The 27,694-nt window shown below is 45.6% G+C and overlaps 1 pseudogene; it reads right to left on the bottom strand.

Annotated features, from left to right (window-relative positions):
• Positions 1 to 1,386: 1,386 nt before the first annotated feature.
• Positions 1,387 to 27,694, bottom strand: part of LOC148138252 (perforin-1-like) — a 67,025-nt pseudogene continuing 40,717 nt past the window's right edge.

Here is a 27,694-nt window from a genome sequence, read left to right on the forward strand (position 1 = left end):
GTGAAAGTCTTCTTCCTGGGATGATGGCGTTACATGTATGAGGGAAACAGCTACAAATTGAGTGGTGAAAGATTTAAGACAGATGTCAAAGGCAGTTTCTTCACTCAGAGAGTGATAAGAGCGTGCAATGCCCTGCCTGCCAATGTGGTTAACTCAGTCACAACTTGGGAGTTTTAAACAATCGTTGAATAAGCACATGGATGAGGATGGGATAGTGTTGGGGGGGGGGGGGTGAGTGGGCTGAGATTAGTTCACAGGTCGGTGCAATATCGAGGGCCGAACAACCTGTTCTGCATTGTATTGTTCAATGTTCTGTTTTCTCAGCCTGGTGTGACACCACTCAGTGAAGATCCCAACCAGTGACAATTCCAGTCCACCAGCTCCCATCTCGTTTTGAGCAAAGATAGTTGTGGCCTGTTGGCAGGTTCTGAATCAACCTGTCTATGGTTCCAAGTATGGAAACGGAGGGAATTATTTCAGAATATGGGGTGGCCCAGTGCAGACAGAGATGAGAAGGAATGTCTTCTCTCCGAGAGAAGTGAATCTATGGGATTCTTGATTGCTGTGGCTGGGTCATTCAGTATATTCAAGGCTGAGAGAGAGAGAGAGAGAGAGAGAGAGAGAGAGAGAGAGATAATTTTATTTCTAATCTGGCTGGAAAGTCAGAATAGGGTAGGGAAGTGGAGTTGAGAACGATTGGATTAGACCTGAACTCATTGAACGACAGAAGAGTACCAAAGGGCCAAATGGCTTCCTCCTGCTGCTCCGTCTAACTGATTTATGATTGAACAGGCTGCCGGGGGTTTACAGGTAGAGCTGGGGTTTGTGCGGATCCTGCCTGGCCATGACAAAGACAATCTTGCTTGGCTCCCTTATGTTCGGTCCCTCTCTCAGGTTACACAGCAGACATGTCAACAGCGCACAGCTCTGTGCAGTCAAACACAGGGAAAGGTCTGTGATGCACCAGCGCAGATACTCGCCCGGTACAGCAACAGCAGCGAGGAGCGTGTAGTAGATCTGCTCGATCCTGAGGAAGGCCTGTTACAACTCCAATTCAACGCTTATTCCCATTTTCACGCTGCACCGTAAGATTCAATGTTCTCAGATTCCAATTTCTCCTCTCTGCCCTCTCTCTCTACCTCTCTCTGTGTTTCTGTCTGTCGGTCTGACTTTCTCCTCGCCTCTTCCTGCCCCTTCATCTCTCTTTCACTCTGTCTCTCTCCCTCTGTCTCACGTTCTCTGTCGATCTCCCTCTCCCTGTGTCTCTCTCTAGTACAGTGTAGGACGCTGGGACTGACAGACTGTGCCGTGTAAAGCTCATATCTGAGCATTTTAGGACATGTTTTACATTTCTCCGTGGATATGTTGGTGAGTTGCCACTCTCACTTACGAATGGCACACATCAGTATTACGCAGCAGCCTCCTGTCTGGCACCACGTCAAAGGCCTTCTGGAAATCCGAATTCAACTGGCTCGCCTTTGTCTCACTCTCAAGAATCTCAAAACTGTCCCGAACAAAGCAGCCTCCTCCATCGACATGCTCACACGTCCCTTCATCACTCACTCCAAAAACATCACCGTTGAGCAGTGTTTATCATCTATGAGGAGCAATGCAGAAATTCACTGAGAGTCTTGAGACAGCACCTTCTAAACTACTGGGATGTCCACCTTTAAATGCAAGGACAGCAGATACATGGGAACACCAGCCTCTGCAAATTACCTTCCAATTCACTTGTTATCATGACTTGGAAATAGCTCGGTTATGACTTCAGTGTCACTTGGTCAAAATCATGAAGCTCCCTTCCTCACGGCACTGAGTGGTTCACCCCTCCATTCATAGGGCACTGCAGTGGTTGTACAAATCAGACCACTACCACTGTCCTTGGAGGGTGAATGCTTCTGTTGTTCTGCAGAGTCAGAGTGATTGGACTCTGCATTGTCGGAGGGTCAGTGCTGAGAGAGCTCTGCGCTGTTGGAGGATCAGTGCTGAGAGAGCTCTGTACTGTTGGTGGGTCAGTGCTGAGGGAGCTCTGCACTGTTGGGTCAGTGCTGAGGGAGCTCTGCACTGTCAAAGGAGGATTGTTGAGAACGCCCTGCAGTGTGGGAGGTTTAGGGATGAGGGGTATCCGGACTAGCACTGACTTAATAGTGAGGGAGCGCCAAAGCTTTGGAGGGTCAGTGCTGAGGAAGGGAGAGAGGGATGGAGAGAATGGAGCGGAGCGATAGAGAGACAGATAGAGATGGAGTGAGAGTTGCACTGAGAAAAAGAGAGAGGGAGACAGAGAGACAGAAACGGAGAAAAAGAAAGATTTCAGGAGAAACAGACAGAGAGAAGCATGTTAAGGGAGGAAGGGTCAGAGAGAGAGCGAAGTCGAGAGTCAGAGGGATAGCTAAACAGACACAGAAATTGAGAGAGGCAGGGACAATAAGTGACAGAGACAGAACCTTTGGCCCATTTTTTAATGAGTTTGAAAAAAGTTTACTGCCCTGCAAAATCTGCCTGAAAGTATCTGTAGTCTCCAAGCACCAAATGGACTGTCACGAAATAGACAGCCAGCTCACCATCACATTCTCGAGGAATGGTCTGACCAGAAACACAAACATCCCATCAAGGATTAAGTAACGGTAATCACACGTTTCCAGTTTACAATCACAAAGCATCCCTGTAAAATTGCAGATAAAGGAACTTTGACATGAAATTTCAGACTGATGGATCAGTTACGACTTGTGCCATGATTATCTGTAGTCAGCAATGAGGAAACATCCACCTGAACCATTGATGAGGTCACTTTTCGCACCTACATAAAATCACCCCGCCCCCTTCTCTAATGACATTTCTCTATTGATTTGTCCGACTTCAAGTTCTCCTTTCTGTGTTTTTGCTCATTTCCCCAAATGGAGATGCCTACGTCATTACCGTTCAGGGAACTCCGAAGCTTTCATTAGGAGAGTCTCCTGGAACCTGGATTCTTCCCCTCCTCTGAATAGGATGCGATCCGTAAATAGCCCATTTAATCTGTGCCACCTCTTGGCCTTCATGTCCCTATTATCTTCGAAAGGAGTTTTCACGGTTCTCACCCTGTGGTGCTCTTTTTGTCAGATATTTCACCATCCAATCTTCATCCGGATCGCTAGATTCTCACACACAAACAGGTTTGGTGCATTCAATTCTATTGTGAGCGAAAATGCTGTTCACATTCGAAGATGAACGATTGTCCCCTGCCCCTCCCAGATGCCTCGCGTGAGGTTTCCCCTCCACCACGTGCCGAGGGCAACTCAATTCACACCCCTACCAACTATATGCATGGCCATGGATATTCTCTAACTCTCTGTCTTTTGCGCCTCTCATTTCCTCCCCTTGTGTCAGCGCTCAACGCAACAATTATCTTTTATTCCAGGCGTTACCTTTACAGTCACAGAACATAGAACATTACAGCGCACTATAGGCCCTTCGGCCCTCGATGTTGCGCCGACCAGTCATATGAATCTGAAGCCCATCTAACCTACACTATTCCATGTACAGCCATAAGCTTGTCCGATGACGACTTTAATGCACTTAAAGTTGGTGAATGTACTGCCGTTGCAGGTAAAGCATTCCATACCCTTACTACTCTCTGATTAAATAAACTATCTCTGATTAAATAAACTGCCTCTGACATCTGTCCTATATCTATCACCCCTCAATTTAAAGCTCTGCCCCCTTGTTCTTGCCTTCACCATATTTGAAAAAGGCTCTCCCTGTCCACTCTACTTAACCCTCTGATTATCTTATATGTCTCTATTAAGTCACCTCCCAACCTTCTTCTCTCCAATGAAAACAGCCTCAAGTCTCTCATCCTTTCCTCGTAAGACCTCCCCTCCATACCAGGCAACATCCTAGTAAATCTCCTCTGCACCCTTCCCAAAGCTTCCACATCTTTCTTATAATGTGGTGACCAGATCTGTACACAATACACCAAGTGCGGCCACACCAGAGGTTTGTACATCTGTAGAATAACCTCATGGTTCCGGAATTCGATCCTTCTATTAATAAAAGCTAAAACACAGTATAACTTCTTAACAACCCTGTCAACCTGGGTGGCAACTTTCAAGGATCTGTGTACCTGGACACTGAGATCTTTCTGCTCATCTACACTAACTAGAATCTTACCATTAGCCCAATACTTTGCATTGCAGTTACTCCGACCAAAGTGAATCACCTCACACTTGTCTGCATGAAACTCCATTTGCCACCTCTCAGCCCAGCTCTGCAGCTTAGCTATGTATCTCTGTAACCTACAACATCCTTCGTCACTATCCACAACTCCACTGACCTTAGTGTCGTCTGCATATTTACTAACCCACCCTACTACACCCTCATCCTAGTCGTTTATAAAAATGACGAACAGCAGTGGACCCAACACCGACCAGGATGGACTCCAGGATGAACATTTCCCATCAACCACCACCCTCTGTCTTCTTTCAGCAAGCCAATTACTGATCCAAATTGCTATATCTTCCACAATCCCATTCCTCCGAATTTTGTACAATAAACTACTTTGGGGAACCTTATCGAATGACTTCCTGAAATTCATATACACCACACCAACCGGTTTACTCTCATCTACCTGTTTGGTCACCTTCTCAAAGAACGCAATAAGATTTGTGAGGCACGACCTACCCTTCACAAAGACTATCCCTAATCAAATTATCCTTTTCTAGATGATTATAAATCCTATCTCCTATACCTTTTCCATCACTTTATCAACAACTGAAGTAAGGCTCGCTGGTCTATAATTATCAGGGTTGTCTCTATTCCCCTTCTTGAACAGGGGAACCGCATTTGCTATCCTCCAGTCTTCTGGCACTATTCCTGTAGACAATGATGATTTAAAGATCAATGTCAAAAGCTCATCAATCTCCTTCCTGGCTTTCCAGAGGATCCAATGATAAATCCCATCCGGCCCAGGAGACTTATCTATTTTCACACTCTGCAGGATTTCTAATACCTCTTCCTTGTGAACCTCAATCCCACCTAGTCTCGTATCCTAGCTCGTGCCGATCAGGTAAAATTATGAGGGGAATCCATGGGCGAGACGGGAATGAGCATTTCCCTTCCTCGGTTTCATTTGATTTGTTATAGTCTTCTGTACTGAAATATGGTGAAATATTGCTCTGCGTGCTATCCAGGAATTGAATTGAATTTAACTTACTGTCAAGTGTCCTGAGGCACAGTGAAAAGCTTTGTCTTGTGAGTAATACAGGCGGATCACATTGCGTATTGGCATAGATAAGAATACAATCGGTAAACAGCAGCAAAAACTAAAAAAAACGGGTACAGGCAAATATTAAGAGTTTGTGAATCCATTCAGGATTCTAACAACAGCAGGGTAGAAACTGTTATGAAACCGTACCATACATAAGCAAATCTGGAGAATTGAAGGGGATGAAGAATACGGTGTCTCACCAGTTCCACATTCCCATCACCTTCTGGGTGACAATGCTGTTCCTCTCATTCTGCAGTGAAGCACCTGCTCCTTTCGTTAAGTCTACAATCCCTTCCCCGAATCATTTACATGTTGTTCCAGCTGCAGAAATGGTGCAGAGAATGAACAACTTTCATATTTGAGGAGCCCGTTTGTAAGTCTGATGACAACAAGGAAGAAGCTGCACCTGAATCTGTCGGGACGTGTTTTCAAAGTTTTGTTTCTTCTGCCAGATGGAAGAGGGTGGAAGAGAAGTCAACTGGGGTTTGAGTGGTCTTGATGATATTGTTAGTCTTTCCGAAGCAGCCAGGTGTGTAGGTGGAGTTACTGGATGGAGGTTTGGCTTTCATGATGGACTGCTCTGTGTTCATAACATTTCATAATTTCTTGCAGTTGCTGGGATGCATCCAGATAGGATGCTTTCTGCAGGACACCTACAAAAGCAGGTCAGTGGAATTGTGGTCATGGTGAATTTCCTGAGCCTCCTGATGAAGTAGAGACAGGTAGGGGTAGAGGCTTCCCTGACGGATAGATCAATGACCCGGGGGAGATGGATATATATTTAAGACACGGGTCAGAAGGGTTAGAGGGGGATGTGAAGAAGAGCATTTTCACCCAGACGGTGGGGGGGGGGGGGGGGGGGGGGGCGGGGATCAGAAACCGGTTGCCTGTAAGGTTGGCTGTGTGCAGAAACCCGAATCACACTGAAGGAGTAGTGATAATCTTGCAACTCCAAAGTAGACATGCTATTGGGTCAATTGCTGGGATTGCTGTGATGTATGCAGGGCGAACTCTTGATTGGCGGAAGTGCCTTTCGCTGTGTGTAGATCTCTGTGCCGACCAACTCGTGCGCTGTCTCCACTGTGGTCGAATTCCATCCGATGGTGTGATGACGGGAACTGTGCACAACACCACAGTGCGGGTGCATCCAGTCTGGTAGAGAAGTTTGGTGCATCCTTTTTTGTGCTTTACTCTGACATCCCCCTGCACCCTTTCACTGTGTGTAAGAAGATTCGATTGCCTTCTCCAAATAAAGAAGATGGGAGCACTATTGAGGCCATTCAGCCCCACAGTCCCGTTCTGCCATTGAATAGGACCATGACTGATTATTCAACTCATTCCCCGTTCCCTGTTTTCTCCCCCGTTCCTTTCAATCCCAAGAATTGGTACTTATCTCCCTTTCGAAAATATTCAATGACTTTGCCTCGACTGCTTTCAGTGGCAGAGAGTTCCATAGGGTTGCCCACTCAATGAGTCAAGACCATGCTCCGCATAACAGTTCTCCCCCGTTGCTTTCTGATTCTGGGCTCTCCACCCGGGTCCCTGGGAACATTGTTTGTGCATTTACCGCTGTTCATTTGCATAGGTTTCCGTGGGATCCCCACTCCTAATTCCTCTACGTTCCCAGGGAATATTGCCTTCACCAATCCAATCTCTCTTCAAACGTCAGTCCTGCCATCCCAGCAATCAGTCTGGGAAACTTTTGCTGCTCTGCCTCCATTGCCAGAACTTTCTTCCTCAGTCGAGGAGACTCCAAAACCGCTCACACGATACTCCAGGGGGTGGATTCACCCTGTTAAAGTGCAGCAAGACCTCCCTGCTCCCCAATCTCCAGTCCTCTCAGGATTAAAGTCCAAATCCCATTTACTTTCCTTACCTCTCACTGGATCAGTGACTGGTGCGTAAGGGGCACTCCTGGACTATTTCACTGCCCCCGCTTCCCCAGGGTATCATGATTCAGTAAATGACAATCTCAATTCAGATTAATTTCCATTTTCAAGATCACAATCGTTGACTCGAGTTCACAGCATCATAGCTTATCAATAGGACTTCAATTCTCCAAGATGTAGACATAAGAATTGCAACCCATGGCGCCAAAGCATTAGTCTATTTCTCCAGTGTTATGCTGAAGTGTTGATGCCACCCGGGTCCTGTCTCCAGAGCTGTGTTTCAAAGAGAAGTGATGCCAATTGGTAATGACTATTGCAGCTGCATTCGACCGAATGTACCATCAAGGAGCCCGAGTAAAACTGGCATCAATGGGTATCAGGGGCCACATTTTCTGGTGGTTGGAGTCACACCTGGCACAGAGGAACATGGCCATACTTGTTGGAAATGTGTCATCTCAGCTCCTGGACATCTCTGCAGGAGTTCCTCAAGGTAGTGTCCCTGGGCCTAACCATATTTTCCTGCTTCATCAATGAACTTCCCTCATTAAAAAAAAAGTCACAAGTGGAGATGTTCGCCAATGATTGTGCAAAACTCATCACCATTCAGGACTCCCCAGATACTGAAGCAGTCCAGGATCAAACTCAACAACTTCTGGATAATATCCGGAATCGAGATTGAATATCCTGTATTTTCGTTGGACAGAAGGAGTTGGAGAGGTGACTTAATTGAGACATATAAGATAATCAGAGGGTTAGATAGGGTGGGCAGTGAGAGCCCTTTTCTTCGGGTGGCGATGGCCTTACATGAAGGGACATAGCTTTAAACTGAGGGGCGATAGATATAGGGCAGATGTCAGAGGTACTTTCTTTATTCAGAGAGTGGTAGGGGCGTTGAATGCCCTGCCTGCAACAGGAGTAGACTCGCCAACTTTAAGGGCATGTAATGGTCATTGGATAGTCATATGGACGAAAATAGACGTGTGTGGGCGAGAGGGGCTTCAGATTGGTTCCTTCGGTCGGTGCAACATCAAGAGTCGAAAGGCCTGTACCGCACTGTAATGTTCTATGTTCTATCTTTCACGTGACAACTCGTGCACTGCCGTGAAGGATGTTGACCCCAGAAAGACTGTCGGAATGTATGATGTCATACCGAGTCAGAATGGGGTGGGGGTGGTACTTGGAAGGGAACTTGCAGGGAGTGGTGCTCCCTCTCCCTCTGCTTCCCCGTGATGTTCTAGGGTGTAAGAGGAGTCGCGTTTCAAAGGTGTTGACATTTGAAGAGCCTCGGTGTGATGTGAAGATGGTACTCACTGCTGCCACTGTGCATTTGGTGGTGGACAAATTGAGCGTTGAAAGGGGCGTCAGCGTGTGATGGACTGGAGGGGGTGGGGTCTGCTTTGTTCGGGTGATGCAGAGATTCTCGAAGGTGTGGGAACTAATCGAAGAGATGATCGAAATATTTCACCTTCATATTCAGTGGGGCTACCCTAATTGATTACCTCCACTATCCACATCCTGGGGGTTACGTTAAGAGAGAATCTAGCCGACCCACTCCGCCCCCACTCCTTAATGTTCAGTGCTATTCAAAATACTGAACTCCCCTCCACCCCTCTATAATCAGCCTGCGGGTTTTCATTGTGGGAGAATCCAAATATTACCATCTCTGAATCGCACCACTGTGAAAAACCTGAACGCGACAATTCATGACCCCACAGGTACTGTTACAGTGTGCATTCAAGTGCAGCTTGACCTCGACACGACATACACGCTTTGGCTCACAATTGGCAAACCTTCTGGGGAGTGTTGCTGCACAAACAGACCTTGGTGTATGCTTCATCATTCCTTGAAAGAGGCATCGCAAGGAGACATGAGAGCGAACAAGCCTTTTGGTATGATTTCTTTTCTTGACTGGAGCAAGGAGTATAAGAGTTGGGAGGTCATGCTGTGGCTGTACAGAACATTGGTACGGCCACTTTTGGAATATTGAATGCAGTTCTGCTCTCCCTCTCATAGGAAGGATGTTGTGAAAATAGAAATGGAACGGAAAACGTTTTGAAGGATATTGCCAGGATTGGCGAGGTTGAGCTGTATGGGGAGGATGAATATGTTGGAGATGTCATCCCTGGAGTGTCGTTGGCTGTGGGGTGACCTTAGTAAGGTTTATAAAATCAGGACGGGAATGGAAAAGGTCAGTAGACAATGTCTGATCACTGGGGTAGGGGAGGCCAGTACTAGAGGACAAAGGATTAGGTTCAAGGGGAAAGATTTAAATGGGATAAAAGGGGCAACTTTTTCTTGGGAAAAGGTGGTGCGTGTATAGAATTTGCTGCCAGAGGAAGTGGTGGAGGCTGGGACGGGGCATCGGTTTGTGTATATAGATAGGCGGTTTCGAGGGTTTTGGGCCAAGTGCTGGTACGTGGGATCGGTTCACACAAAAGCAATCAAACAAACAAACACAATTGATGAAGGCGAAGTGTGTTTATATCTCACTATTTGTTAAACCAGTTCATTGAGTTTGTGGAAGAGCAGGACGTTTGGAGATGATACATTATTCAATGAGGAAACTAAGAGGTTAAGCCTCGTTGGTATGAATACTCTGACAAGTCTGGAATCGTTCTGTAGAATGATGTGATGAAAAAGGAGGTTGGCGCACTGTCGGAGTCTCTGTCTCAGTTACTGTGCCTCACTCTGTCTCTCTCTGTCTCCATCCCTCTTTGCTTTTCTCTTATTTTCCTCTCGATCTCCCCACCTCTCCTTTTCTCTCTCTGGCTGTCTCCAACACTATGACCATATTTCGCTTCTCTCTCTCTCCCTCCCTTTGCCTCTTTCTCTCTTCTCTCTATCTCCCTTTCTCGCTTTTTGCCACTCTTATTCTGCTTCTCTACCTCTGTCTCACTCCATGTCCCCCTTTCTGTCTCTGTCCCATCTGCCTGGTTCTCTCCCACTCTTTCTTCCTCTTCTTCTTTCTGTATCTCTTTCTCAATCACCCACTCTCTGTCCTTCTTTGCATGCCTCTCTGTCTCGCTTTATTTCTCTCAATCTCTCCCTGTCACAATCACAGGTCCCATCATGTCTCTTCCTTTGTCTATCTCTCGCTCTCTGACGATCCGTCTGCATTCCTCACAATATCTGGCATTCTGGTGTCCTTCCTGTTCTCTGCAGGCCCACGCAGTTTAGCCAAGAAACAGCCTTTAATGGGTGTCGGTCATTAATCCAAGGGAGGTCCATATACTGTTCCGAATTATAGAGAAAGATTGACTTCTGATACGTTTTAAATCTTCGGTTGTACGAGTCGATGAATAATGTCATGGCGCATACCTATGGGACATCTCAAGGTAATTATCAACTGCTCACTGAACCTAGTCTGAGTCACAGCATAAATCCCAGTGTTCGTGCAGTAACTTAGCAACTACAGTATGAAGCTCAATTAAGTCATACAGTTGTGTAGATATAACATCTGGTAGCCCAACCAGTAGATTGGGATCCTTATAGAATAGAACATTAATAATGACCACAACAGCATGAAATTGGCCGAGATAAACATCAGTAAAAGGATAGATTTTCTTCGGCTCGCCATCTGTGGGTCTCTGGCCTTCTCCCCACTGCTGGGCACCCGGAGACTCCTGCAGCCTCTGCTGGTCACGATAATGTGCCTGACGGTGAGAACATTGCACAACAGGCAAATCGCACGCCGGGGGTGAGAATGCTCTGCCCAAACTCCATTCCTACCCAGAATGGTGAATTGATGGCGTAACGTCTAATCAGATAAAACCAGGGCTGATTCACCAACACATACCACTCCGTCAACAGGGAATACCAGAACACGTTATTTAAACAGCTCAGCAACAGCTACTGTCCCCAGAACAACATCCGCCGTTCTCTCACTGCAGTATTTACTTTTAATTTTCGGCTTCTGGCAACAAATAGCCACAAATTGGTCAAAGGTGAAAGTGACAGTGAACCAGACTGAACAGTCAATGGCTGCAAAGAGCAGGACAGTGTGCATATTACACAAAGGGGTGGATGCAAGTGTTCTTTGTAAGTGATTGGAATGTGCCCAATATTTGATCGAGAATAGTAGGTCACTAAGTGCCATAGCGACCAGGTAGCGAGTGATGCATTTCGAGAGATCACAATTTCCCTGACAGAGGATTGCTATCGTCACGAGTTTAGCTGTGTGGAAGGAAAACATAAATGAACATCCGAAAGTCCGTTTGGATACAAGATAATATTTTAACTCACCATCAATTTTCAGTCTTAAATGTACCGTTTTGCAACTGTTATTATATTCAAATGATCACACCCATGAATATTTATGCACTGGAGATTGAAATGATCCTAGTTAACATCAATAGAGGACCAGAAATGCGGCAGAAGTGTGGTAGTGGAAAATGAGCATAGATTTCCAGTTAACGTAAAAGGGGCACTAATGGCATCGAAAATTGGATACCAAAGAATTTGGACAATTTCATTTAGAAGTTGAATGGTAAGATATGGTTGCAACTGATAGGTCAAAAGATGGTTAAACAAGTGTGGATATAGAACAAAGAACAAATAATATTTACAGTCCAAGAACAGTCCCTTCGGCTGTCCAAGCCTGAGCCTTTCCAATTCCTAAGCATCTGTATCTCTCTGCTCACCACCTACTCATGCATCTATCCAGGCGCATCTTAACTAAATCTACCATGCCTCCCTCTACTAACTCTGCTGGCAATGCATTCCACACACCTACCACCCTCTGTGTAAAGTTCTTTTATCCACCTCGCTCGAACACCCTGCACACCATGGGACTTCAATTTCTCGATTAGTTTACCATGGGGATCATTATCACATGCCTTACCAAAGTCAATGTATATGACATCTACTGTCCTTCTCTCACCTACCAACTTAATCACTTCCTCAAAGAACTGTATTAAATTGGTAAGGCATGATATCCCCCGCACAAAATCACACTGCCTATTTCTGATAAGCCCATTCTTTTCCAAATATAAGTAGGTTTTATCCCTCAATACTTTCTCCAGCAACGTTCCCACCACTGACTTCAGGCTCACTGGTCTGTGGTTGCCCGGAATATCCTTACTACCATTCTTGTACAGCGAGACCACACGAGTAACCCTCCAGTCCTCCAGCACCTCACCTGTGTTTAAGGATGCTACGAAGATATTTGTTAGGGCCCCGGTATTTCCTCTCTCACCTCCCTCAGCAACTTGGAATAGATCCCATCTCTAATCTCAATATTCAACATGTCCCTCTCCTCAGTGAACCCTGATGCAAAATAATCATTCAGAATCTCACCATTTTCTCAGGTTGAACACACATCCGTCCTTCCCTATGATTTAGTGGAGCAATCCTTTCTCTAGTTACCCGCTTGCCTCTTACATAAGAATAAAAGGCTTTGCGATTTTCCTTATTTCTGCGAACTGAGGTTATTTCATGTCCCCTTTTAGCCCATTTGATTCCATGGTTAAGACTGGTCCAACTCTGCTGATATTCCTCCATGGCCCGTTCTGTTCTTAGCTGCCTGGACTTTATGTCCGATTCCTTTTCCTCTTGGCTAGTCGTACGAATTCTCCTGTCATCGACGGTTCATGAGTCTCGCCGTGCCTATCTTTTCCTTATAACGGGACATGCTTTTCCTACACGATATTTAACCTATCTTTGAAAGCCTCCCACATATCAAATGTGGACTTCCTTTCAAAGAGCTGTGTCGAATCCACATTTCCAAGTTCCTGCCTAATTTTGATATAATTGGCCTCGGCATAGTTTAGTACTCTTTGCTTAGGACCACTCTCATCTTTGTCTACGAGTATTCTAAGCCTTATAGAACTGTCGTCACTGTTCCTTAAGGAATCCCCCACTGCAACGTCTACCACCTGGCCTGGCTCATTCCCCAAACACTAGGTCCAATATGGCCCCTTCCCTCGTCGGACTATTGACATACTACTCTAGAAAACTCTCCTAAAGGCTTACTACGAATTCTGTCCCATCCAGACCTCTGAAACTAAGTGTATCCCAGTCAATGTTGGGAAAATTAAAATCTCCGATCACCACCACCCTTTTGTCTCCACATTTTCCATAAACTGTTTACCTATTTATGCTTCTACCTCACGTTCACTGTTGGGAGGCCTATAAGCCAGCCCCAACAATGTAACTTCGCCTTCTTATTTCTCTGTTCCACCCATAATGTCTCATTACTCAAGTCCTCCTTAGTGTCCTCTTTTCACACAGCCGTGATATCATCCCTGACCAGCAATACAACTCCTCCCCCCATTTTTCTTCTCTCCCTGACCTGTCTGAAGCATCTATATCCTGGAAAATATCTGTCGTTGTGACATTCTGATGAACTGGTCTTACATTCCATTCGCTTCTCTGCCTACGCGTCCATAGCTTAGATCCTCACTATTGTCGTAGGTGAAGTTCTCATCCACTCTCAGAGATGACGTTTTGAGAGAAGCTCCCCATAACACAATCGGGCTTGGTGGAGACCTAACGTCATTGTCAATCACTTAGAATAATGCAGTTACAGTGCTCTACAGCACTGAACCAGACCCTTCAGTCCAATTTGTTCATGCCGGAAAGATGTTGGAAATTAATGTCGTCCCATTTGGCACATATGCCTCTAAACGCTTCCTATTCTTGTCCCCATCCAGATGTGCTTCAAATGTTGTAAAAGTACCAGCCTCCATCACTTCCTCTGGTGGCACATTCTATACACGCACCACTCTCTGCGTGTAAATATTCCACCTGAGCTCCCTTTTTAACATTTCCCCTCACTCTAAATCTAACCCTTTAAGGCTGCACTCCCCCAACACGGGAAAATTACTTTGCCCATTTACCCTATCTATACCTGTCATGATTTTATGAGATCATCCCTCTGCCTCCGGCACTCCAGGGTAAACACCCCCAGACGATTCAGCCTCTCCCTATGACTCAAACCCTCCATCCCTGGCTACAAACTTGTAAATCTTTTCTGAACTCTTTCGAGATTCACAACGTCCTTCCTGCAGCCGGGAGACCAGAATTGCACACAAAAATCCACAAGTGCTCTAACCAATGTCCTGTACAGCCGCAACAACATGACTTCCCAAATCCGATACTCAATGCTCTGACCAACAAACGAAAGCATACCAAACTGTCTTCGTCAGTATCCTATCTACCTGCGAATCCACTTTCAAGGAACTATGAATCTGCACTTCAAGGTATCTTTGTTCAGCACCACTCCCCGGACATCAACATTAAGTGTATAAATCCTGCCACCATTTGCATATTCGAAATGCAATACGTCACATTTATCTAAATTAAACTGCATCTGCCACTCCTCGGCCCATTGGACCATCACAGCCCTGGTTAACTTCTCTTTCTCTCTCTCTCTCTCTCTCTCCAACAAATTCCCTCCCTCAATATAGTTTAAACCAGAGCCAGTCTCGAGGGTTGTGGGAGAGTCACTTTTAGCAGGGATAGACTGGATTGTCTGAGGGCACAGGGCAACTATCCTGCTGGAGTCTCTGAGTGAGGTTGGCTGTTTGCAAACAGCGTTTAAAAGAATCGGTGGGACGAAGCCAGAACAGCCCGACGTGGACACGGGGGGAATGTGCAAACAGACAGTGGCCCGAGGCTGGAATTGAACCCGGGTCCCTGGAGCTGTGAGGTAGCGTTGCTAACAACTGAGTCAACATGCAGTCCGTAGTTATTGGTACATTGCTCATTCAGAAGCACCGGAAATATTCTGGAAACCCTGTTTGGTGTCCCTCTATGGCATATTGTGGAATTTTGATTCAATCAATAAAAGAGTCCAGCGATGAAGAAGAAACTGTTGCCAATTGTAAGGAATAAAATGCATCCGGTTCCATACAAGCCTAATATGACACTGCCCAGTGAAGATCCGAACCAGTCACAATTCTAGTCCACCAGCTCCAATCTCAATTCTGAGCAAAGAAGGCTGTGGCCATTTGGAAGGCTCTGAGTCCACCTGTAAATGGTTCCAACTTGGATCAGAGAGACGTATCTCAGAATAAGGGAGATACTTATTGAAGACAGAGATGGAGACGATTTTTTTTCATCTCCATGAAGATTGAGTCTATGAGATTCTTGACCATAGAGGGATGGTGTGGTTTGGGTCATTCAGTATATTCAAGGCTGAGAGAGAAAGAGGCTTCGATTTCTAATCAGACTGGAAATGGAGATATCGTCTGGGAAATGGGAGTTGAGAACGATTGGATTAGCCATGTTCTCAGTGAACGGCAGAGAACTTTAAAGAGGCCAAATGGTTTCGTCCTGCTCCTCTGTCTAACTGATTTATGTTTGAACAATTATATTATTAATTGGAGCAGGCAGCCTTTCAGGGATGCGATCTGCACACACGGAGACCGGGATTAATTCACTGACAAACAGCTTCGGGTAACACCTTCTCCTCCCAACAGCTTCGCCACTGCTTCATGCTTCCTAAAGGATTATGGTTCTGTCTGCCGTTGCGAAAGGAGGATGGAAGAGAGGATAACAAAGTGGACTGATTCTGTTGTATAAACACTGGGGAATTTAGTTAGCAAAGTGCTTTTATAACTGATCAGGAGCAGTTTGCCTTCTGAAGTTTGTTATTTGTTTTGGCTGAGCGGTACCAAGTGCCTGCGCGCTGCTTCAGAATAGCCCTTGCATCGTTTGAGCTTTTGGTTTCGATGTATGTGTCCGGGAATGAGTGGGGAAGGTGCTGCTGAACGACCTTTGGTGAATTTCCGCAGTTTGTCTCATAGATAGTGCAGTGTTGCGTGCATCGTGGAGTGGGTGTTTGTGGATGTCATGCCAATCGAGTGAACCTCTTTGTTCCTGGATTATGTCACGCTTCATGGTATGGCCACGGATAGCAGACCTGAGTCATAGTTTCTACCTTCACATTCACAACACAGCAAAATACAAACTCTCACCTGTCGTCAAAACTGACCCAAATATTTCCTGGCAAGGCTTTTGAGTAAGCAATCCCAGGAATCAAATTTTAATACCAGTTTGGCGTTTCAGCAAAAGACTCAGAAATGTGCGAGCAATGGAATAAATTTAAGGGGGATTGTGAACGAAATTTGCGAGGCAGGTTTTTCACAAAAAGATTGGTGAGTGCCTGGAACACGTTGCCAGATGAGATTAGATTAGATTACTTACAGTGTGGAAACAGGCACTTCGGCCCAACAAGTCCACACCGCCCTGCCGAAGCGCAACCCACCCATACCCCAACATTTACCCGTTACCTAGCACTACGGGCAATTTAGCATGGCCAATTCACCTGACCTGCACATGTTTGGACTGTGGGAGGAAACCGGAGCACCCGGAGGAAACCCACGCAGACACGGGGAGAACGTGCAAACTCCACACAGTCAGTCGCCTGTGGCAGGAATTGAACCCAGGTCTCTGGCGCTGTGAGGCAGCAGTGCTAACCACTGTGCCACCGTGCCGCCCACTAATGTCAGAAAGCAAAATGCTCCTGATAAGTTATAAAAGCACTTTGATGATGGAAGCAAACACAACAGCAGCGTTCAAGAAGCACCAGGACGAATACATCAAAGGGAAGGGAAGAGAGGGAGATGGATCGTGCAAGTAAAACCAGTTTTAGTTTGGAAGGGCAAAATATGCCAGCGCAGGTTTGGAAGGCCGAAGGGCCTGTTCCTGTGCTGTGTTCTTCTTTAGTCTTGATCCCATTGGTCGAGCAGAATGACATAACAACGCAATCCAATCGATGACTATGCTTTAAACCCAGGCACCTTTATTTCCAGCCTCATTCACCAAAAAAGACTGACGGGCAAACCCAGTTAAGGAAGGTCAACTCCTCCCAACCTCTCACAATTACCAAATTCATGTTGTTAGATTACAGGGAACAAAGAATAAAGAAACATTACAGTCCAGGAGCAGGCCCATCGGCCCTCCAAGCCTGAGTCAATCCAAATCTACTGTGTAAACCTGTCGCCCAATCCCGAAACATCTGAATCCCTTTGCCCTCCACCTACTCTTGCATCTATCCAGACGCATCTTAAATGAATCGACCTTGCCTGCCTCTGCTACCTCTGCTGGCAACACATTTAAGGTACCTACCACACTCTGTGTAAAGTACCTGCCGCGTGTATCCCACATAAACTTTTCATCTCTCACCTTGAAACCGTGACCTCTCGTTGTTGAATCCTTCAGCCTGGGAAAATAAGCTTATCTGTATCAACACTGTCTATAACCTTCGTAATTTTGTAGACCTCAATTACATCCCCCCTCAATCTCCTTTTTTTGTAATGAAAACACAAGTAAAGTATTCAACTTCCCTTCACAGCTAGCGCTTACCATACCAGGTAAAACTTCTCTGCACGCTCTCCAAAGCATCCACATCCTTTTGGTAATGTGGCGACCAGAACTGTACATAGTATTCCAAATGTGGTCGAACCAATGCCTTGTACAATTTTAACATGACCTGCCAGCTCTTACACTCAATGTCCCGTCTGATGAAGGCCAGCATACCATACGCTTTTTTGACCACTCCATCCACTGTGCAGCAACCTTCAGGGTACAATGGACCTGAACTCCCAGACCTCTCTGCTCATCAACTTTTTCCAAGGCTCTTCCGTTTACTGTATAATTTTCTCTAGAATTAGACTTCCCTAAATGCATCATCTCACATTTACCTGGATTAAACTCCATCTGCCAGTCTCCGCCCAACTCTCCAGTTGAACTTTCCAGTAAATATACCCTCCTGTGTTCTTTGACAGTCCCCTATGCTTTCTGCTATTCCACCAATCTTCGTGTCATCTGCATACTTGCTGATCATACCAACAGCACACTCATCCAGATCATTTATGTATATCACAAACAACAGTGGCCCCAGCACTAATCCCTGTGGAACACCACTGGTCACCTTTCTCCATTTTGTGAAGCTCCCTTCAACTGCTACTCTCTGTCTCCTATTGTTCAAACAGTTCTTTATCCACCTAGCTAGAACACGTTGCACACCATGTGACTTCACTTTCTCCATTAGTTCACCATGGGGAAACTTATCAAACGCCTAACTAAAGTCCATGTGTATGACATCCACTACCGTTCCTTCATCTATCAACTTGGTCACTTCCACAAAGAACTCTATTAAGTTGGTGAGTTACGATCTGCTCCACATGAAACCATGTTGCCTATTACTAACAAACCCATTATTTTCCAACTATAAATAAATTTTATCCTCAGTACTTTCTCCAGTAATTTTCCCACCACTGACGTCAGACTCACTGGTCTGTAGTTCCACAGAATATCTCTACTAGCCTTCTAATGCTGGGGGACAACGTGAGCAACCCTCCAGTCTTCCAGCAGTCACCTGTGTTTAAGGATGCTGCAAAGATATCTGTCAGGGACCCTTTAGTTTCCCCTCTTGCGTCCCTCAGCAATCAGGGACAGATCCCATCGGGTCCTGGAGATTTCTCCACAATAATACCCTCTCGCATACCCAACGCATCTTTCCTACTTATGTCAACGTGATTCAGAGTAATCAAACTTCTAATCTTAACATTCACCATGTCCCTCTCCTCAGTGAACACTGATGCAAAATAATCATTTAGAATCTCACCCATTCTCTTAGGTTCGGCACACAGCCTTCCTTCCTTATCCTTTACTGGACTAATCTTTTCTCTAGTTACCTGCTTGCTTCTTATATAAGAATAAGTCTTTGAGATTCTCCTTATTTCTGCTCACTAAAGCTATTTCATGACACCTTTTAGCCCACTTGATTCCTCGTTTAAGGCTCTCCCGATATTCCTTCAGGGCCGTCTGGGAGTTTAGAGCGTATCCAGAGTTGCACCAATTGCGACTTATCCCCATTTGGGGAACATTTACTGAGTGTGTGGAGAAGCAGATGTTTTGGCGATGATAAGGTTTCAATGAGGCAAAGAAGATGGTTACAGCTAATTGATATGAGTCCTGGACCAGTCCCGGAATTGATCCGTTGAATGGAGAGGGAAACGTGGTTCATCGATGTCATAGTCTCTTTCTCTGTCTTTGTATCTGTCACCTAGCCCTCTCTACTTCTCTCTGTCTCGCTGCAACCTGATTACTTCTTCCTCTCCTTCTCTCTGTCTTTCTCTCCCTCCACTTCTGTCTGAGTCTCTCTCACTCTCTCTCGCTCACTCGCTCTCTGTGTCTATTACAGTAACTGATCATGCGACTGGCAGTCTGTGCTGTGTTTCGCTCCTGCCGAAACCCTTTCGCACATGTTCTACGTTTCCCTGTGGATATGGAGGTGAGTTGCTGCAGTCACTCATAAATGAACCATGTCAGTATTACACTGCAGCCTCCTGTGTGTAACCTTGTCAAAGGCCTTCTGGAAATCTGATTAGATCACATCAACTGGCTGTCCTTTGTCAAAATTGCTCGTTGACTCCTCAAAGAAGTCTAACAGATTTTTTCAGGCATGATCTCCCCTTGATGAAGCCCTGCTGGCTTCACCCAATGTTACCGTGCACTTCCAAATATTCTGCAATCTCATATGTAAGGATGCACTCTGAAATGTATTGAATGGACGACGTCAGGGTAAAAAGCCAATAAATTAATGTCTTTTGCGTGTCCCCCCCCCCCCCCCCCCCTCCCCCAACCTCTTAAGCTCAGGTTTGGTATTTGCCATTTTCCTGTCACTCTCTGACTCCAGGGATTCCTGAACAATTATCACCAATTACTAGACAATCTCTCAGCTCTCCCCTTCAGAACTCCGAGATGCAGTCCATCTGATCAACGACATTCACCCACCTTCAGCCCTTTCAACTTCCCCAGCACCTCCGCCTTCGAGAAATACTATAATCACCTCAATCCCCGTTTCTCTGGAAGTTCTGCTTTGTTGCCAGCACTCTGAAGATTGGTGTAAAGTACAGATTCACTTCCTCCACTATGCCTTTGTTTCCGATTACTATGTCTCCAGCCTCAGTTTCTGGCGTTCCAACTGTGAGTTTTTGCTCTTCATCTAAACACTGTTGTGAGCTTCTTTGATATTACGAGCTGCCTTACTCTCATGTTTCATCTTCTCACCCTTTATTTCTTTTTTAGTTATATATGCTGATTTTAAAGGATTCTGAATCCCTTGGTTTCCCCCCAGTCTTCACCACATTGTATGTTTTTTTCTTTGATTTCTATGCTCTTCCAGACTTCCTTTGCCAGCGTTGGATGCTTCACCCTTCACTTTGTCAGCTTCTTCGTCCTTGTGGTGATATTTTCTTGTCCTTCCCAAAATGTCCCCATGGATTTCCTCCCATTGCTGCTCTGCCAACTTCCAATCAACTTGGACCAGTACCTCCCTCATGGTTTCGTAATTACCTTGACACAACTGCAGTGATGTGACATCTGGTTCCATCCTCTCCTTCTCAAACTACAGGATGAAGTCTATCATCGTTTGGTCACTTTTTCCTGGAGTTGGACAAATGCAGGGCCAAATGACCATAAGACACAGGAGTTGAAATTAGGCGATTGAGACCAGCCAGTCTGCTCTGCCATTCAATCATGGCTGATAATTTTTTCAGCTCCATTCTCCTTTTTCTCCCTGGGACCCTTGACAAAACCGACAATCAAAAACCTATGTATCTTCATCCTAAACATAATCAATGAACTGACCTCCACAGCCTTCTGTGGCAGTGATCTCCATAAATTCACTACCCCATGGCTGAAGAGGTTTCTCCTTATCTCCGTTCAAAATGGGCTTTCCTTTACTCGAACGCTGTGCCCTGCGGGTCGGAGACTCCTTTGACCGGAGGGAATGTAGCTGCAGCAGAACCTCACAGCGCCATGGACACGTGTTCGATTCCAGCCTCAGACGACTGCAACTTATCCTTAAAATTGTGAATAGACGTGAATGAGTTAAGGCCAACTAAAAGCCGAAATCAAACTTCTGTCTGTCTGTCTGGAGCTTGTACATTCTTCGTGTGTCTGCGTGGGTTTCCTCAGGGTGCTCCGGTTTCCTCCCACAGTACAAAGATGTGCAGGTGACTTGAATTTGTGATGAGAAATTGTCCTCAGTGGTCGGGCACGTTTAAGTTCGTCAGGGGGAAATATATGACAATAGGGTAGGGGAATGGATCTAGGTAGGGTACTCTTCAGAGGGTCAGTGTGGATTTGTTGGGCTGAAGGACCTCTTTCCACAAGGTAGTGATTCTGTGATGCCACCTCAATGTAACGACATGCTTGGTTTTGTCAAGTGCTCTCTGACTCTAGTCTGAGTCACAACATAAATCCCCGCGTGGGCGCAGCAACTCAGTAGCTGGAGGATGAAGCTGAATGCTGTCACAAAACTGTCTCAGACTACACTCTTCGAGGAGAAAGTGAGGGCTGCAGATGCTGGAGATCAGAGCTGAAAGTGTGTTGCTGGAAAAGCGCAGCAGGTCAGGCAGCATCCAAGGAACAGGAGAATCGACAGGAGATTCCTGAAGAAGGGCTTATGCCCGAAACATCGATTTCTCCTGTTCCTTGGATGCTGCCTGACTTGCTGCGCTTTTCCAGCAACACATTTTCAGCTCGGACTACAGTCAGACAGTCCAACCAGATCCAAGTAGAGTAGAAAATTGATAAAGACCACAACAGATTGGAATTGTCTGTAAAACGCTGAAGGGCCAGTTTCCACACTGTAGGGAATCTGTGAATCTACCTCAATGTAGCGATCTGCTTGGTTTTGTCAGTAGACAGTAGTCACTGTGTACTGGTCGTCAGTGTTCCACGTGGGTCTCTACTCTGAGAGAGATAAACCCTCCACACAGGAAGTAGCTGAAGTGAGTGGGCATCAATGACCCAAGAGAGGTCAGTTCATGATTCAGAATTATGAGGAAGTTTGATTTCGGCTTTTAGTTGGCCTTAACTCATTCACGTCTATTCACAATTTTAAGGATAAGTTGCAGCACAGTCATCGACTGCTCTCTGAACCTAGTTAGAATCACAACATTAACTCAGCGTGCGTGCAGTAACTCAGTAGCTGGAGGATGAATCTCAATGCCATCACAGAACTGACGTGGACGACAGTGTGACAGTCCATCCAGATCATTTGGATCCAAACAGAGAGGAACATTAATAAAGACCACAGCAGAATACAATTGGCTGTAAACAATGGATTTCCTTCGATTCTCTGTCGCTGGGTTTCTTGGAGTCTCCCTGCTACTGGGGTCTCGGAGTTTGTTTCTGAAGGTGAAAACAATGGACAACAGGGTCAAGAGAAATGGGATACCTGGGGTCAGAATATTGTAGACAAACTCCATTGCTACTCAAGAATGGTAAGGAGTCAGCATACAATATGACCAGACAAAACCAGGGTTGGTTGACCAACGCATACCATCAGCATGGAATACCAGAAAATGTGATTTAAACAGCTGTGATGTGGAGGTGCCGGTGTTGGACTGGGGTGGACAAGGTCAGAAGTCACAAGACACCAGGTGATCGTCCAACAAGTTTGTTTGCAATCAGAAGCCTTCTGAGCACTGGCCTTTTTCAGGCGAAGTGGAAATAAACGAGGAGAGATAATTGCAAGTGAATGCCACGAGATTGAGCGTGTCAAAAGATCGGTGCAAATGGTGTAGTTGGGAATCGACAGGCTGAATAACAAGTCTCTGCAGGTGATCAAACGTGTCAGGCAATGCGAGTAAAGTGGTAAAAGCTGAACAGGGAAGGGCAGACCTATAATCTTCAGGTTAACATCCTCAAATGTGGCCTTCGAGGTACACGATAATGAAAACTCGCTGAGCAGAAACTGATCGCCAAGCTCTATCACCATGAGGATAACCTCAACCGTGATCTTGGATTCATGTCGCACTATATTCCCACCTCGGATGACTGTCTGTGTGGAGTTTGCACATTCTCTCCCTAGTCTGCGTGGGTTTCCCTTTGGGTGCTCCGGTTTCCTCCCACAGTCCAATGATGTGCAGGTTAGGTGAATTGGCCATGCTAAATTGCCACGTCAGAGGCAAATATAGGGATGGGGAATGGATCTGGTTGCGTTACTCTCTGGAGGGTCGGTGTGGACTTGTTGGGCTGAACGGCCTGTTTCCATACTGTGGGGAATCTAATCCATATGTTATGGATGAAGTGGTTTTGCCCAAAACGTCGATTTTGCTGCTGCTCGGATGCTGCCTGATCTGCTGTGCTTTTCCAGCACCACTCTAATTCTTGACTCTGATCTCCAGCATCTGCAGTCCTCACTTTCGCCCATATGTTTTATTCCCGTATTGTGGTGTGTTAGTAAAATCTTCCTTACTGTCCTGTTTTGACACCATCATCTAAATAACCTGTTATTATCTCTCTGCCTTAATTGATGCGAACAGTTCTGGATTATTTGCTACATTGTTTACACCCCTGACATCAAACACTGATACCTAGTCGGATGACAGACATTTGGTTTGTCGCCAGCACCATTTATTTTTGATGCTTAAAAAATAAGTCTCTCTCTGCCTCAATTAATCGAATCTGAGGTTCATAGTTGACACTCTTTGTACTTACACTTTGGCACTATTAATTTACAGAAATTATCTTGCCACTATCTCTCGACTTATAAATTCTAGGCCTGTTCACTTCCCTCCAGGAGGAGAAGAAGGAATAATCGGGTTGCAGCGAGATGGAGAGCAGGAGAGAGGTCGAGGTGACAGGCACAAAGACAGATACAGAAACTCTGACAGTGGACCAACCTCGTTTCCCTCTCTATTAAACGGACTGATTCCGGGCCTGGTGGAGGACTGTGATCAATGACCTATCACCACCTTGTTTGCAACATTGAAATCAGACCATAAAATCCTCTGCTTCTCCTCAAACTCAGTAATTTCTCCCTAAATGGGGAAAGGTCGCAATTGGTGTAACTCTGGGCATGTCCCTTCTCCCTGAAATCTAACAACCGTATTTTGGAAAGTGTGAGAGCCTGGGAAGAGTTGTCCTTCCTCAACTGTGTTTGCCTGCCTGTCTTTGTTGGTGAATGAGGCTGGAAGCAATGGTTCTTGGGGTTAAAGCATAGTCATCAATTCTATTACAATGTTATGTCATTCTGCTCGACCAATAGGACAAAGACTTAACAAGAGGCCAGCATAGCAAAAGGCCCTTCGGCCCTCCTTCTCATTTTGTACTTCCAAACTAAAACTGGTTTTACTTGCAGAATCCACCTCCCTCTCTTCCCTTCCCTTTGATGTAATCGTCCAGGCGTTTCTTGAACGCTGCTATTGTGTCTGCTTCCATCATTTCCTCTGGCAGCGCGTTCCAGACACCACTCTTTGTGTGAAAAACACTGCCTCACACATTTCGTTGACACTTCCCCCAAAGATATTCGATTGCTCACCCATTTCTAAGTCTTTTGTTGAAACGCCAAACAGGTATTGTGAATATAAAGGAAGAAATTGTGACTCAGATCAGCTGTCTGCGCCCCTCTCATCAAATGTGACACCGATCCAGGAACGAAGAGGCCCACTCGATTGGCATGGCATTCACAAACATCCACTCCTTCAACCACGCACTCGCCACTGCACAATCTATAAGACACACTGCGGAAATTCACTAAAGCTCTTTCAGCAGCACCTCACACACTCATTCCCGACACTTACCCCCTAAACCAGGAGTTCAAACGATGCGAGGGGGGCTACCCTTAAGCAGCCTTTCTGCAGCACACAGGCACTTGGCACAACTCAGTAAGAAAGTAACAATCTCCAGAAGGCAGCATGCTCCTGATTAGTTATAAATGCGTTTTGCTAACTTTGCCAAATTCCCCAGTGTTTATACAACAGAGTCGATCCACTTTGTTATCCTCTCTTCCATCCTCCTTTCCCGATGGCAGACAGAACCACAATCCTTTAGGAAGCGTGAAGCAACGATGGCGCTCTTGGGACTAGAAGGGGTTAACCTGAGTTGTTTTTTTCAGTGAATTAATCCCAGTCTCCATGTGTGCAAATTGCATCCCTGAAGGAATGCCTTCTCTGATTAATAAGCACACATATTGACGTGAGATCTCACACTGCAAGGGGAATAGTACGTCAGGCACAAGCAGGATCCAGAGAGCAGAGCGAGAGGTTCGAACCTGAGAGCATTGAACCTTGTGGTGGAGGGAGAAAATGGGAATAAGCATCGAAATGGAGAATAGGATATATTTTGTTCTCCTCAATATCGAGCGGATATACGACCCGCTCCTCGCTGCTGTTCCCAGTAAGTAACTGTGACGGGGGTTTTACAGATCTTTCCCTGTGTCTGAATTCACAGAGCTCTCCTCTGTTGTGATTTCTGCTGTGTAACCCGAGCGTTGGACTGAACATTAGGGAGCCCAGCACCCCATTCTTCCTTATCGCCGAGCAGAATCCGCACATCCCCATACCTGACAATGCCTGGCGAGGGAGTTCAATCAGAAATCAGTTCGGTGGATGAGCAGGAGGAAGCTATTCGACCACATTGAAGGTTCTCTGCCATTCACTGAGATCATGGCTAATCCAATCGTTACCAACTCCACTTTCCTAGACGATAGCTCCCTTTCCAGTCTGATTAGAAAACTGCTGGCTCACAGTTCCAGGGATTTGGGTTCGATTCCAGCCTCGGACCGCTATCTGTTTGCACATTCGCCCCGTGTCCACGTGTGTTTGCTCCAGCTGTTCCGGTTTCGTCCCACAATCCAAAGATGTGCAGATTCAGTGAATTGGCCCTGATAACTTGTCCACAGTGTTCAGGGAGGTGTAGTTCAGGTGCATTCGTCAGTGTGAATGGAAAGTAACATGAATGGGATGGATTGGGGGTGCGTGGGAGACTCTTTGGCGTGTCGTTTTAGACTTGTTGGGCCAAATGAGCTGTTTCCACACTGCAGGGATTTCATGATAATATCACCAGAAGATGCTCCCTCTTAAACGCACCCTCTACTTTTAAACACTGTTTGTAAACAGCCAACCTCGCTCAGAGACTCGAGCAAGATAGTTGTCTCACTCTATCGCTTCTCACAGTGATACTTTCACAACTCTCGAGACTGGCTCTGTTTTCGACTATATTGAGGGAGGGGATTTGTTGGAAACAGAGAAAGAGAGAGAGAGAAGTTAACAAGATCTGTCATGGTCCAATGGTCTGAGGAGTGATGGATGGGGTTCAATTTAGATAAATGTGAGGTGTTGCACTTCGGAAAGGCAAATCAGGACAGGATTTACACACTTAATGGTGAGCTCCAGGGGAGTGTTGCTGAACAAAGATACCTTGAAGTGCAGATTCATAGTTCCTTGAAAGTGGAGTTGCAAGTAGAGAGAATATTGAGGAAGACTGGTTGGTATGCTTTCCTTTATTGGTCAGAGCATTGAGCATCGGAGTTGGGAGGTCCTGTTGTGGCTGTACCGGACATTGGTTAGGCCACTTTTGGAACATTGTGCGCAGTAATGATCTCCCTGCAACAGGAAGGACGATGTGAATCTTGAACGATTTTCAAGGTTGTGGCCAGGAATGGAGGGTTTGAGTTGTAGTGAGAGCGTAAATAGGCTGGGGTTGCTTACCCTGGAGTGTCAGAGGTGGAGGGATAATCTTATAGAGGTTTGTAAAATCCTGAGGGGCGTGAATCGGGGAAATGGACAAAGTCTTTCTTTCAAGTGGTTGGGGAGACCAGAAATAAATCACGTAGTATTAGAGTGTGGGTGATTGTTTAAAAGGGATCTGATGAGTAACTTTTACACACAAAGGGTGGTGCGTGTATGGAATGTGCTGCCAGAGGAAGTGATGAAGACTGGTACAATTACACTTAAAACGCATATGGATGAAGACATGAATAGGAAGGAATCAGAGGGATATGGGCCAAATGCTGCCAAATGGGACGAGAGTAATTTAGAACATCTGGACAGCATGGATGAATTGCACTGAAGGTTCTGCTTCTGTGCTGTTGAGCTCGATGAGTCTGAGTGATTGTCAATGAAGTTAGGTCTCCACCAACTCTGATTGTGTTATGGGGAGCTTCTCTCAAAGTGTCAACTCTGAGTGCGTGTGAGAACTTCACCTCCAACAATAGCGAGAATCTAAGCTATGGATGCATAGACAGAGGAGGGAATGGAATGTAAGACAAATTTATTGGAGTGTCACAATAGCAGACATATTTCCACACTTGCTTAATCATCTTTCAAACTATAGTTGCCAGCTTAGCTAACCATTCAATTTCTGTATGAACTTGTCCAAATCAATTGGACTCCAATTTTTGATATTGTTAGTGTCCCTTTTACGTTTACTAGAAATCTATGCTCAATTTCCACTACAACACTTCTACTGCTTTTTAAAATCCTCTTTTGATGTTTAATTTCTGACCATTCTGATCTCCAGTGCATAATCAGTCATGGGTGCTATCATTCAAATATAATAGTTGCAAAACGGCACAGTTAAGACTGTGAATTGATGATGAGTTAAAATATTACCTTGTGTCCAAACGGACTTCTGTTATCCCTCTATGTTTTCCTTCCACACAGCTAACCTAGTGACGATAGTGATCCTGTGTAAGGGAAATTGTGGTCTCTCTAAATGCATCACCAGCTACATGGTCGCCATGGCATTTAGTGACCTACTGGTTAGTGTTCCCGATCTAATATTGAGGCACATTCCAATTACTTTTAAAGATCGC

This window comes from Chiloscyllium plagiosum, unplaced genomic scaffold (genome assembly GCF_037043375.1).
Source record: "Chiloscyllium plagiosum isolate Xiang-an unplaced genomic scaffold, Cpla_swu_hap1 HiC_scaffold_41, whole genome shotgun sequence".
In the NCBI taxonomy this organism is placed as follows: Eukaryota; Metazoa; Chordata; class Chondrichthyes; order Orectolobiformes; family Hemiscylliidae; genus Chiloscyllium; species Chiloscyllium plagiosum.